Source organism: Lepidochelys kempii, chromosome 1, assembly GCF_965140285.1.
Source record: "Lepidochelys kempii isolate rLepKem1 chromosome 1, rLepKem1.hap1, whole genome shotgun sequence".
NCBI classification, from domain to species: Eukaryota; Metazoa; Chordata; order Testudines; family Cheloniidae; genus Lepidochelys; species Lepidochelys kempii.
The window spans coordinates 296885235-296899023 of NC_136380.1; the positions used below are offsets into that span (position 1 = coordinate 296885235).

The 13789-nt window shown below is 41.5% G+C and overlaps 1 protein-coding gene across 3 annotated transcripts in view; it reads right to left on the bottom strand.

The window, feature by feature from the left end:
• TMEM117 (transmembrane protein 117) overlaps window positions 1-13789 on the bottom strand; it is a 315494-nt gene that overhangs the window by 40385 nt on the left and 261320 nt on the right. The gene's annotated exons all lie outside the window — the stretch shown is intronic.

A 13789-nucleotide genomic window follows, 5' to 3' on the forward strand; every position in this document is an offset into this window, starting at 1 on the left:
GATGGGCTAGCACCAGCAGGAGAGTGAATTTGTGTCGGGGGGTGGAGGGTGAGAAAACCTGGATTTGTGCTGGAAATGGCCCACCTGTTGATCACTTTAGATAAGCTATTACCAGCAGGACAGTGGGGTGGGAGGAGGTATTGTTTCATGATTTCTGTGTGTATATAAAGTCTGCTGCAGTTTCCACGGTAAACATCTGATGAAGTGAGCTGTAGCTCACGAAAGCTCATGCTCAAATAAATTGGTTAGTCTCTAAGGTGCCACAAGTCCTCCTTTTCTTTTTGCTAAAATAGGTAGTGATGGAAAAACAAGAGCATTTGCTTTTTGCAAAAACTGGCTAGAAATGCTTTGATTTTATGGAAAATAGTAATATAGAATATGTTTTGTTTTCCCAGTTCCCTCCATTCATTTTTAACTCAAACTGAAATAATAACTTCTTTGGGCCCTTTAAGTAGCCTTTGCTGTGCTTCTAGAACTAGCAGAAGAATAAAATAGAAACAACCCGAGAAGCCCAGCATAACAAAAATGTATATAAGAGAATACATAAGGCCTACCAGCTATGCATATAATAACACCAACGCCAACTGTACATTTGTACTTTTAGGGCATGCACCAAAACTAATATTAACGCTGCAAAAAAAATTATATAAATCATACTGGCACTGGTTTTGTATGCGCTTATCTTACGCTCTTAGCTTTCTGACACACGTACACAAACTGCACTAAAAGGGGAACATAAAAAAAGTTTAGATTCAGATCAGATAAGCAACCAAAAGACAGAAGGCTTATCCTAAACTTAACAAATCTACAGTACAGAAGGCACCCTTTCAGCCCTGAGGCCCTGTCTCCCAACTTCAGAGAATTCTTTCCTGGGTATCTGGCTGGTGAATCTTGCCCATATGCTCAGGGTTCAGCTGTTCACCATATTTGGGGTCAGGAAGGAATTTTCCTCCAGGGCAGATTGGAAGAGGCCCTGGGGGTTTTTCGCCTTCCTCTGTAGCATGGGGCATGGGTCACTTGCTGGAGGATTCTCTGCACCTTGAAGTCTTTAAACCATGATTTGAGGACTTCAATAGCTCAGACATAGGTGAGAGGTTTATCGCAGGAGTGGGTGGGTGAGATTTTGTGGCCTGCATTGTGCAGGAGGTCAGACTAGATGATAATAATGATCCCTTCTGACCTTAACATCCATGAAACGCAGATGTACCATGAGCCTTGACAGCCTGCTGATACTAAGGATGCTGGCAACGGAGGGTGGCCTGCTGCCCCGACAGCCCCTCTTGGGATGTGTAGCATGGGTGGCGGGTATCATAGGCTGGGGGAGGCGGTGCCCCAGGCGTGGTCCCACCTGTTAGGATATAGATATTCAGGCCTGTCTGTAAAGGCCTGTACTTTAAGAATTTAGGTGTATTCTTATCACTTGGCTAGTTAGAGGTATAAAAGAAAGAATCAAAATCACTGTCTGCCAGTGTAAGGTCCTTCTCTTACCGTGACAGTCTGAAGCCGTGTTCTTAGGCTAAGGCCTTTGGTTAAGCAGCAGAGGCAGCCATAAGCTAGGAAGCGAACGGTCACATCCTCACATTCCAAACTAGTCACATTGAAATAAGGTGCTATTGGGCTGTCAGGCACTATCAGGACAGGATTGTATTCCTATCACCTCCAGAGAAAGGGAAGTGCCTAGAAAATGTAAAAGGAAACTTAGTTTGATAGCATCCTGTCTGGCAAGAACTCACTTATCAATAGCTGGGATGTGAAATCCTCACTTCTGTATTGTTTTGTCATTATAGTTCCCACTTTGCTATTGTTTGTCTGTATAATCTCTGTCTGGTTCTGTGATTGTTTCTGTCTGCTGTATAATTAATTTTGCTGGGTGTAATCTAATTATTGTGGTGGGATATAATTGGTTAGCTAATCATGTTACAATATGTTAGGATTGGTTAGTTAAATTTCAGTAGAATGATTGGTTAAGGTATAGCTAAGAATATTACTATATAAATTAGGGGCAAACAGGAAGTAAGTTGGGATTCGAAAATAAGGAAAAAGGAACTTGTATTTAAGCTTGCTGGAAGTTCACCCCAATAAACATTGAATTGTTTGCACCTTCGGACTTCGGGTATTGTTGCTCTCTGTTCATGCGAGAAGGACCAGGGAAGTGGGAGAGTGAAGGAATAAGCTCTCTAACACCACCTGTGCTTCATCCCCAGGTCTCTTCCTGCTTCCTGCTCTGCAGTTCCCCATGCAGTGGCCTGGGCTCGGGCTGGGGGGATGCTGTCCACCCTCCCAGCGCTCTGGGGCTGTGGAGGCTGGGGTTGTGCTGCCGACCCTGCTGTCGCTCCTTGGCTGGGGCCGCACCATCCGCTCTCCTGGCGCTGGGGACATTAGCCTCGGGTGGGAGCTAGCACCCACGGTGGTGGGGGGAGGCTCTGGGCTCCAGTGGGGGTGGTTGCAGAAGGGGCGGGGTCTCGGGCAGAAAGGGCGGGGGTGGGGGCTAGCCTCCCTCAGCCCATGGTTCACACACCACCCATGATGTGTAGGAACCTGCCTACTTTTCCCAGCCAATCTGAAGTCTAGTAGGTGACGTAAGACAGCGGAGCTGGCCACCTCTTCTCTTGAAGATTTCAGTGGGGGCTCCCTCAGAAGATATGAAAGGCAAACAGCGGAATGCCTGTTGAACAGAGGGAGGGAAGATCACATTCTTCTCAGTGGCTTCTGACTTTTGGTCCAGAAACTGGTTCAAAAATCAATAATACCTTCTGTATCAACACAAAGAATTTACAGCCTATGGCTTCACAGAGATCTGGCTAGGCACCAGGAGTTCCATTAACTTCAGTGAGGGTTTTACCTGCATGGAGCTTGTCAAGGTTCCTCCCCCACTCTGAACTCTAGGGTACAGATGTGGGACCTGCATGAAAACCTCATAAGCTTACTTTTACCTGCTTAGGTTAAAACTTCCCCAAAGGTACAAATTAATTTTATCCTTTGCCGTTGGAATTTCCACTGCCACCACCAAACTTTAACTGGGTTTACTGGGAAATGTAGTTTGGACACGTCTTTCCCCCCAAAATCCTCCCAACCCTTGCACCCCACTTCCTGGGGAAGGTTTGGTAAAAATCCTCACCAATTTGATAGGTGACCACAGACCCAAACCCTTGGATCTTAGGGCAATGAAAAAGCATTCAGTTTTCTTACAAGAAGACTTTTAATAGAAGTAAAGGAATCACCTCTGTAAAATCAGGATGGTAGATACCTTACAGGGTAGTTAGATTCAAAACATAGAGAATCCCTCTAGGCAAAACCTTAAGTTACAAAAAAGACACACAGACAGCGATAGTCATTCTATTCAGCACAGCTATTTTCTCAGCCATTTAAAGAAATCATAATCTAACACATACCTAGCTAGATTACTTACTAAAAGTTCTAAGACTCCATTCCTGTTCTGTCCCTGGCAAAAGCAGCATACAGACAGACCCAGACCCTTTGTTTCTCTCCCTCCTCCCATCTTTTGAAAGTATCTTGTCTCTTCATTGGTCATTTTGGTCAGATGCCAGTGAGGTTACCTTTAGCTTCTTAACCCTTTACAGGTGAGAGGATTTTTCCTCTGGCTAGGAGGGATTTTAAAAGGGGTTTACCCTTCCCTTTATATTTATGACAGAGCTCATTACAGGATCAGGGCCTAAAACAGAGGTGCCATATAAATTCAAAATCCTTTTACATTTCACATAGGACAAGCCATTATTTAGTTATAAAATAATCAACAAACCAGACATCAGCATGCTAAAATAAAATCAAAGAAAAGTATAGCTTCTGACCCTGCAAGGTCTGTGTCATAAGACACCCTTTTCATTTTACTGTGTTTCATTTACTCCAGGGTTTGCCATGAGACTTTGAGAATAAGAAGAAAACCATAGTTTCCCTATATTAACGCAGGGTCTACTAGTTTTATTATTTTCAATATTTATAATAAGAGGCGATGTAAAACTAGTGTGCTGCTTGGATTATTATACTTTACCTTCCACCCAGACCATAGTATTCCATTGCTCACTCACAGCAATTCAATGACATGAAATAACCTTCTATTACTAAGAGTGTATGTGACTTAATAGTTACAGAAATTATTTACAAAATAAAAACAAACAGATCACTCTCCCTTCTCTTTGGGGAAATGCATCTAGCATAGTCTGTATGCAATGCATCCATAAATTACATACCTTAAAGTATGAACAAAATCATAAAACTAAAAATATGGCCTCAAATGTGAATAAATACCCAGGGAAGATAAATCTCCTTTCCAGCCCTCTCTTTGACCCCACTGCAAAAGCTCCCTTACCGTGTGTGAGAGCAGAGAAATGCAATTTCAGCATTTTATTCCAGAGCAATATATCTACCAGTGCCAGCTCCATGCAGAAAACATGAACTTCATCCTAAAAGGCTTTCAGTGTTTAAAATCACTTGGGAAGAATTGTCAAAAACACAGTGAACCAAATTCTAATTGCACTGACTCACCCTGGCTTTGACAAACAAAACAATTTGGTTTGAATTTCAAAACCGTTCTCATCAAAATCCTTGGGAAAAGAGAGTGCATGTATTTAATGCTTCTTTTTGAATCTCAAAGACAGAGTCAGAGTTTGGTGGTGAGCCTGGAATGAATTAAAGAATTCTTCCAGTCAGATGTGAATCTATATATAGCAACCATCTCTTTTCAAAAGCAAAAGCTGAATTATAATTTTAAGAAATGGCATTTGAGGCGTGATGGGCAAACCTCAAAAGTTGAAAAATTCAGTCTAGATAAAGATCTACATTTCAAATGCTTGGCTGAAGCTTATCCAAACTAACAGGAATGCCCTCCTGCAACCTTCCTTCTCAGCCCTTACCTTTGATCTGGGAAGGAATCCCTTTCCCATCTGACTGCAATAGCGCTTCGGGAAGGCAGCCTGCCAGCTATCCTATGCAGAGAATTTATTTAGGAGGTAGGCTCTGCAACCTTTGCTGATAGCTTTATTCCTTTTGACACAGGGCAGGTTCTCTTACCTCACAATCCTCTGAGAGGAGTGGTTCTGTACTTCATCTTCCCATATGACCTCTTCTCAGAAAAGAAGGAAAATCTGGCACCCTCTCCATGCTAGTGAGAGTGTTTGTGTACATCTTCCCCCCCCAGCAGCATTTTTTCCTTAGGTGGGAGGCTCCATAGCCTTTCCCTCAGTTTCAGCAGGTGGAAGGGCTGGATTTGATTCTGCTCATTTTAAATTTTGTACTTCTGGGTAGAGATGCCCCAAAATGTAAAATGTGCCCTTTGGTGCATTGCTATAAGGGCCAGATCCTCAACTCCCGGAGCTCAATTTGAGACAATAGAGCCACGTTGCACCAGCTGAGGATCTGGCCCAGAACAATTAATAGAACAGCTAATGGTTTAAAAGTATACTGTGTGTCTGTCCGGTGCGGGGGACAGTGTTTTAATCAGGCCAAGTCATCTAAAGTAGATAGCTAACTTTGGACTTTCTGGGCAGGGAAGAGATAAGAATCAAGGTTTATTTTCAATTGTTTAAAGAAATGCTAAATCAATTCTGTCATCAGAGGAATCATTTTAGAGCAATTCACCAAGCCAGGATAATGAATGAGCCTTTCTTTCATGGCATTCCTAAAGGAGGCATTATCCCAAATGATATGGTTACTGAATATGAACATTTATAAAGGGACAGTCATTATGTGAATTATGCATTTTACATAATTTATTTTGACTTACAGTGTATAGCACCACGTTTATCTTTTCACATTCAGTAATAAAAAAGGCATCAATTATAACCCTTCTATCACAGAACAAATGTCTGTTTCTGAAATTGCCATGCTCAATCAAATATATAATTATACATTGAAGGATACAGGGCAATCTTAACTTGGTGTAATAAAGAAACACTCAAAAATACATGCTTAAATGAAGCTTCTTAGCATGAAAGGTGAAACTAAAACCACAGCATCTAAGCAGATCTCCTCTGCCGTCTAGCGCTTGATGGCTGTTGTCTGAAACATCGCTATTGCTAAGTATGTAAATCCACTCAGAACTGGGGATCAGTACACTTGCTGCAATGTTTTAAAATGAATACATGAAAAATTACTTTCACATTCCTGCAAACACAATTCATTTTTTGTAGAGGCTAATCCGGTTTTCATAGCTGAATACCTGTACATTAGCTGTGAAGCATAGAATGCATCAAAGGAATAAGAACCATACAAATTGTAACAAACAGAGCTGCAGTTTTAAAGAATTAATACCGTGTAAAAGGAGGTCCAGAGGTATAAGAGGTAAAGCAATTTAGAGCCACTTCTACAGGTTATTACAAGAGCAATGTGCTATTTAGGAATTAAAACATACGAGGCCGGGGTCTGCATCAGCATGACTGATGCGACAGCCATTGGCCAATTGCTGTGACTTGGTCTGAAAGTTATTGCACAGGTTTCTGCAAATTAAAGTTCAAACTCCGAATTACTACAAATATCGTTTGTCTGCATTGTGTGAAGGGAACTAATGTATTAGTTTGTTGCTCACATGCAAGTTCTGGATCCTGGTTCAGGATTTTTCTTTCTTTCTTTTTTTCCATTTTTAGTATTGCCCTTTTAGTTTGTTTTGAGTATCCCTTAGATTACTCTGGATTAGAAGAAACAAAACAGAATTTAATAATAATTAATAAATAATTCTCAAATCACAAAGGGAATCATTCCACTGACTTCAGTGGGCTTGGATCAGGCCCTGGAAGGCAACACTCAGGGTATGTCTATGCTGCAGCCAAGGGTGTAATTTCCTGCTCTGACAGATGTACCCACACTAGCTTTGATTGAGCTAGCATGCTAAAAAGAGCAGTGTAGCTGTGGGTACACAGGTTAGCCACCCAAATACAATCCCACCCAATCCCCACACAAATCAACAAATTCCAACAAAGTTGACAACTTTTCACAAAGTAAAATTGTATTTGTAAAAAAACTATTTTTGACCCCAAAAAACCCCAATAACAACAACAAAAAATGTCACTTGAAAAATTTCAATCTGTCCTAGTATGGATATGTTATGTTATTCCCACATTAAAGGTGGGTCTTAGAGGAATTAAGGAAACTAAAAAAAGGAGGGTGTAAAGAAAAGCATTAAGTAATTGCTACAGGAATGACTATGGAAATGAGATTATGGAATGTTTGTATGGATGTGACTATCCTAGCGCTTGGGTTAAGCCTCCGAGCATGTCATTCAATAGAACTGAACATACTCAAAATTGTCAGCATGGCTCGATTAGGAGCCATTCTATCAGGGAGTGGGAGTGGAAAATGAAGCCAGAGGCTGTCCCAGAATAGCTCACAGTGAGGGGAACCTCATCCCTGAAGATCCCCAAAATTAAGCAAGTGATGAGGGCATATAGCCTTCAAAATGCACAGTCTCCCTACTCTACTGCCTCCCAACCAGATTGGGAAATGCCAGGAAAACTCTGTAAGGAGAACCTCAGAGATTTCCTCCTTTCTTACCCCTGGGTAATATGGATTCAAGTACAATAAAAGAGAGATGAAACTATTTACATGATACCAAAAATAGAATTTTGACATTATAATTTCTAATAGCTGTGGAGTGGCAAGAGGGGAGTAATTTATGTAACCTACGTCATAAAGATACTCTGATACCATTGTGACAGGTGCTACATAAAATAGATAGGTATTCTAGTACATGGAGTTTCATTATGGTTATGTAAGTAGGGCTGGTACTGCTGCCTAATATTAAGGTTGCCTGACATCCATTTATAAGACCCTGCTTTCAGTTGCTTATAACTTTGCCAAACTTTAACCATTTGGAGTGAAATTTTCCATGCCAGCTGTCTGCCTCAGGCTGAATGTTGTTGGAAAATTTTAGCCTAAACAATTTAGCCATTTCTGAGAATGAGTCTAGGAATAAATACACTGTTTTGTCCATGTAAAAAAAAATTGAGAAGCTTTATTGCCCCCCCACCCATGCTTTAGAGCAGAGATTTGAAATTTGGCAAGGGGATGGCCTTTGTGTCAGGAATGTGCCTTTTGCCTGTGAAAATCCACCCAAATGCAGCCAAGTTATAAGCCTTTGAAAAACTGCACTTCACACATGCTCGCTAGAGACTTGATAGTTAGTCAGCTACAAATCTTCAAAGATGCTCTGCTCACTGAGCATGCTTGACCCTCTCACAACTCCCAATGTGGATAAGACAGTGCATGCCCCATCCCTACAGAACGACTGAAAAAGCTCCAGCCAAGGACTACAGGGGCATAGAAGGAATTTTCCTGTTATTGCTGCTCATGCTGGGGTTGGGGCCAGGCACCAGGAGTAAGAGCAAGGAGCCTGTCTCTCCTGTGCACTCAATGACCCCCTCTCCCCCCGCAAATCCCTTACTGGTACCCAGGCAGCATGGAGGAGGAAGCCATTTGATTCAAATGAAGAGCAGACAAAAGATGGAAGCTGGAGCAGGGAAAGGAGTAGAATGGGACAAGGAGACTGGTGAGACTAAGACTGAAGGGGGGAGAGGAAATGTGACTGAGAACTGGAGGTGGGGGAAGGTAGGCTGGGACAGACAGGGCAGGGTGACTGAAACTTGATGGAAAAAGAGACTGGAACTATGAACCAATCAGGGAGGATATGGTGGGGGGGGTTGGAGGGAAAAAGAGAGATATCTGACAAGGATCTGGCATTTGGGGAGAGAACGGGAACAGGCTGAGCAAAGACAAGGAGACAGAGAGGGAATGGGCAGGGAGGAAGAGACTGAGATTGGATGAGAAGACTGGGTACCAGTAGATGGGGAGAGAAAGATCAGACAGAACTAGGAGTGGGGAACTGCAATTGGCTGAGCAAGGGCACTGGGTGTGGGGAACAGACTGGACAGCAAGCTCAGAAGGGGTGACTAGGCCTGACTAGGCAAAAAGAATGGGACTGGGATGAGAAGTCTGAGGGAGTGAAGACCGGGACTGGGTAGGCAAGGAGAATGGGATGGGAAAGAGACAGGATTGGGACAGGGAGAGACTGGAGGGGATGGGGCATAAAGCTCAAGCTTGGGGGAAAGGGGTAGATGAGCCTGTGCCCACTAGAGCACACACCTCTCCAAAGCTTGGAATGGAACCCAAGATTCCTGAGTCTCAGCATTCCTCTGCTGTCAGGAAATATCTGAAACTTACTAGCAAAGTGTGTGTCTCATTCCCCTCTAGTGCTCAGCCACCCAGAGGAGGACAACAAACTACTGCTATCAGTCACTCCACTAGCTCAAGTGTCAGAGGTCTGTGTGAGAATCTATAGGTTTCAACCCAGCTCATGACCCATGTGGGTGTCAATATGATGCCACGTGATGAAACTTCTATATTTTTCAGTTTGCTTTTTAAAAAGCCAGTGTAATTACATACAAAAAGCTATGTTAGGAGAATATTATTAAGGTTAAAAGTCAAGCACTGAAAATAAAGGAAATGCCAGCATTAATGTTGCCTGTGACAGCTTCATTTGGCCCCCTTGTGTATATGCATTATGATACAGTTTTAAATTACATATTCACATACTATTTTTTCCACAGGACTCCTTCCTCATTCAGTACACTTGGTGGACCGACTCTGGGGGTGAATCAAGTAAAGGAGATTGCTGTCTGTACGACCAATGCTTCTGTATAAAGCTTATCCAGGGTAAACTTATAAATTGTTTGCCCTCTATAACACTGATAGAGAGGAGTACTTGTAGCACCTTAGAGAAAATCATGGCCTACGTGTCTCAAATGGGGCACCCAAATTTAGTGGATACTTTTGACCTTAATTTCTCTGTGCCTCAGCTCCCTCTATGTAAAATGGGGGTAATGATAGCCTCTCCCATCACAGGGGTTTTGTGAAGATAAATTCAGGAACGTTTGTGAAGCTCTCAAATACTATAGTGATGAGGGCTATAGAAAATCCTATGAGGAAATTAATAATTCTGTATTCAGAGCAGGATTTGAATGGTGTACAGTAAATAAGGCATGGGGCCACACATCGAACAATGACAATACTACAAAATATTGAATAGCTGCTCATTAATTAAGCACTGTCCATCCAGTGCACTGAAAAAATATGTAATCCTGTAATTAAAGATTGTATCGTAATTAAGGCCCTACTTGAATCGCAGGATGATTGTCCAAAAATTGAGGCTGAGTTGTGGACAAGCCATGTAAAATTGCGGAAAAGTAGTAATGAACCTTTTTACTTGAGGTAATAAGGTCCTTATTACTTTTCGGTGATTTTCCACTGCCGGCCGCCCAGGGCTCTCAGGTTAGCACTGCGCACAGCAAGGCTCCTGCTGTCACAATTGCAGTGATTGCCCAATATTGCGGGATCCACAATATCGTGAATTAAGTAGGGCCTTAATCATAATGTACATGCACACAGGGGCTTTATTATGGTTGCATGGGCAACCTTATTTCTGTCTTCTCATAACTTCTTAGTGCTTGATTTTGCAACCCCAATACTGTGCTGTTAAATATAATTACACACAAAAAACCCTATGTTAAGTTTGCTTAAATGATCAAGTGTTCATTTCTGAGCTTAGTCTTGTTTGTGCAATGCTTTTCATTGCCTTATCCTCTGTATTTGGAACTTTTTGTCTAGCTATGCAAATCTTTGCAGACTGACCTTGATGAATAGTAGGAGTTTGTATCATTAGTTCAGTAATTGTTTGGATCACATGCCAAAAACATCCCCAGAAGTATTTAACATTCACTCAGAAGACAGAGTTGTTTGTTCACAATTTAAGATCAGGACAAAGTAACTTCTTGGAGCCAAGAGAACATTCTGCTGATCTTGCCTTGGAAGTAGCTAGCTAGACATCAATAACAACTAACTGATACAGAAGGGAATGGGCTGATTCCAGAATTCCATTGGGTGCTGAGTTTGGAGTAACATATATATATATATATCAGAACCAAAGCGAAGTGGTAATAAAAGGGTTCCTGTGACTTTAGACATCACAAACAATCTTCCCTTTTACTTCCCTTAACACTGGCTGCCTGAGAAGATTGCTGTTGTTGTTGCTGCTATCTTTTGTTTTGCAACCTATTCTAAAGTAAATTGCATTCTGGGAACTGCATCATTTGTTGCTTTTCAGGATTGTTTGCTTTGGGTGCCTACTTCTGAAAATAGAAGTAAATTTAATTTCTAACCTTGATGTGTACTGCACATTGTAGCCAAGCAGGAGAGAACACTGGAGAGAATCTAAAAGACAAGAGCCATCCAAGAAGGATTATAAGATTATATTCTCAAATCTGTAACAGGATAGATGTAAGAAGAAATTTGCATTATTTTCTCATTTACATCTACAGTCACTAGAATAAATCATCTAGACACACATTTAATTCCTCAGACCACACCTGATGTAGGAAATAGTGTAATAAAAGAACTCTCTCAGAATTTGCATATGTGGGGTTGAACCTATGCTCAGTGAACCTATACATGTGTGAGTGGTAGGGAAACAAATTTCCCTTTCTACCACCTTCCCTCCCCACCCCGCCCACAAGTCCTGTGGCCAACCAGGAGCTGCTTCAGCCCCTGACATTACTTAGAGCTGGCCTCCTAGCTTACCTAAATTGCACTGGTATGTAATGGCCTTTTGAAGCTGTTGTACTGAGAAACTGCTGGATCACGGAATGTACCAGCCGTGCTGCATCCTGCCTCTGGCATGCTGTCTCTGCTGATGGAGTGGGAAGGGGTGGCACTGAGCCAGCTATGCTACTTTTACACCAGCTGATTCCCTACACTGACTCTAATGGGAACAGAGGAAAGTCAGCATTGAGCCCTTTTGAAATCTTACCCTAGAAATCCACACCTCTCTTGATCAGCTGAAGCCAGTTCTGCTTCTGCTGCCACCAGCTATTGGAGATTCTCTTTTAGCAGGTGTCATAGGATTACTGCTTTCGCAACCAAGAGTCCACCAGCTCTGCCAAGGATGGAATTCTCACAGACTAAATAGGACTTACAGGATAGAAGCAATTCACTGCTTCTACCTAGTGGACTACAAGAAGACTTATACAGCACTTCCAGTGACTGCTGGAGTTACGCTGAGGAAATGCCAATGAGATATTGCATAGAAACTACACAGTCCTGCACCAGTAGAATCAGAGTTTTGGAGAGGGCTTTGAGATATGCCACTTTCTCAATATAAACTGTAGCCTGAACGTACTTAGTACTCTTCATATTATTTCAAAGACAGTGACAGTGTGCTATTGCTCCCATAGCACACCACTCAATGTTGAACTCCTTCAGAGCTCTAGGGACACTAAAAACAATGTTAAAAGAAAAGGAGGACTTGTGGCACCTTAGAGACTAACTCATTTATTTAAGCATAAGCTTTCGTGAGCTACAGCTCACGTCATTGGATGCATCTACTGAATGCATCCAATGAAGTGAGCTGTAGCTCACGAAAGCTTATGCTCAAATAAATTTGTTCGTCTCTAAGGTGCCACGAGTCCTCCTTTTCTTTTTGCAGATACAGACTAACACGGCTGCTACTCTAAAAACAATGTTGTAATTGTACTAAAAGGGTAATCTATTTAGCTGAGAGAAGGTGGAGAATGGGTTCATTTTTTGAGGCCAGATGAGACATAAGAAGGTTCCAGACTGGCTACAGTCAGTGAGAGAGACTGTTTGTGTACTTGTTATAGGCATGTTGTCACTGCTCTCCAGTGGGAAAAACAGATTCATACTGTGTCATGCAGTGCTGATCCCCTGTCTAGCTGTCAGATCTGCTAAGTGTTATGCTGGGGAATCCATTCTCTGTAATAAGTATTACAAGACAGCCAGGCAAACCCAGTTAGATACTAAGAAATACTGAAACTTTAAAATCTTTTTATTTTTTGACCTGTGGGAAACTGGAAATCTTGCTGAATTAAGACTCCAGCTGTATTGTCCTTGTCCACACGGACCTGACTCCAAATGCAACATAGTTGAGTAATTAAATGCTAGTTTGAAGCAAGAAAATACTACGACTATCACTTCAAATTGCTGTGTAACATTGGGAAAAAATAATTTCCCTATCTCTGTACAGTGTGAGAATTATCTATTAATGGTCACAGTAAAGTCTAACTATAACAGATGCTAAAATACCTAATGCACTCATTATCCCAAGACACTCAGTGATTAACTATGCACATTCCTTTTGTTATGCAAAAGAATGCAGCAGCTTTATTGTACATTACAGGAACTCAAAGGCAATAAAAATAAGCAAGTCTTTCAGTTAACGTACTATATCAAACTTTCTAAGGAAATGTAAACTGCCATTTAATAAGCTTTGCAGAAATTATGCACTCAGACTGAGAACATGATGCATATTTTATCCTGCTGTTACTAGTCTATACAAGAAGCCTAATAGGGAACAAGTTGTTCTGGACCCTCTTATTTACTGTGTTCAATATTATTGCTGAGTATATCTGCATGCCCAAATATTATCCCTTCAATCAGTGAGTCCTGTAAAACCCAGCACTCCATATAGCTCTATTAAAAATATGAATAGAAACAGAATTACCTTAAAGTAATATTTAGGGTCTGACTAAGGCAAGTTAGAACTTTCATTCTGTTTTTCATTCACACAGTTGTTCTTAGGTATTTCAAGATTCTACAACTTAAAAATAGTTGAATCCGTTAAAAACCCCATAACAGTAAGATGAGAAATTGTGTAACAAGTTTCAGTTCAGTCTGGACTAGATTTTCTTGGTCAAATGATATATTTCTGAATGTTGCTTTAGATAGTCAAAATGCTCATAGCCTCTTAACTACTGTCATGTTAAAGGAAAAG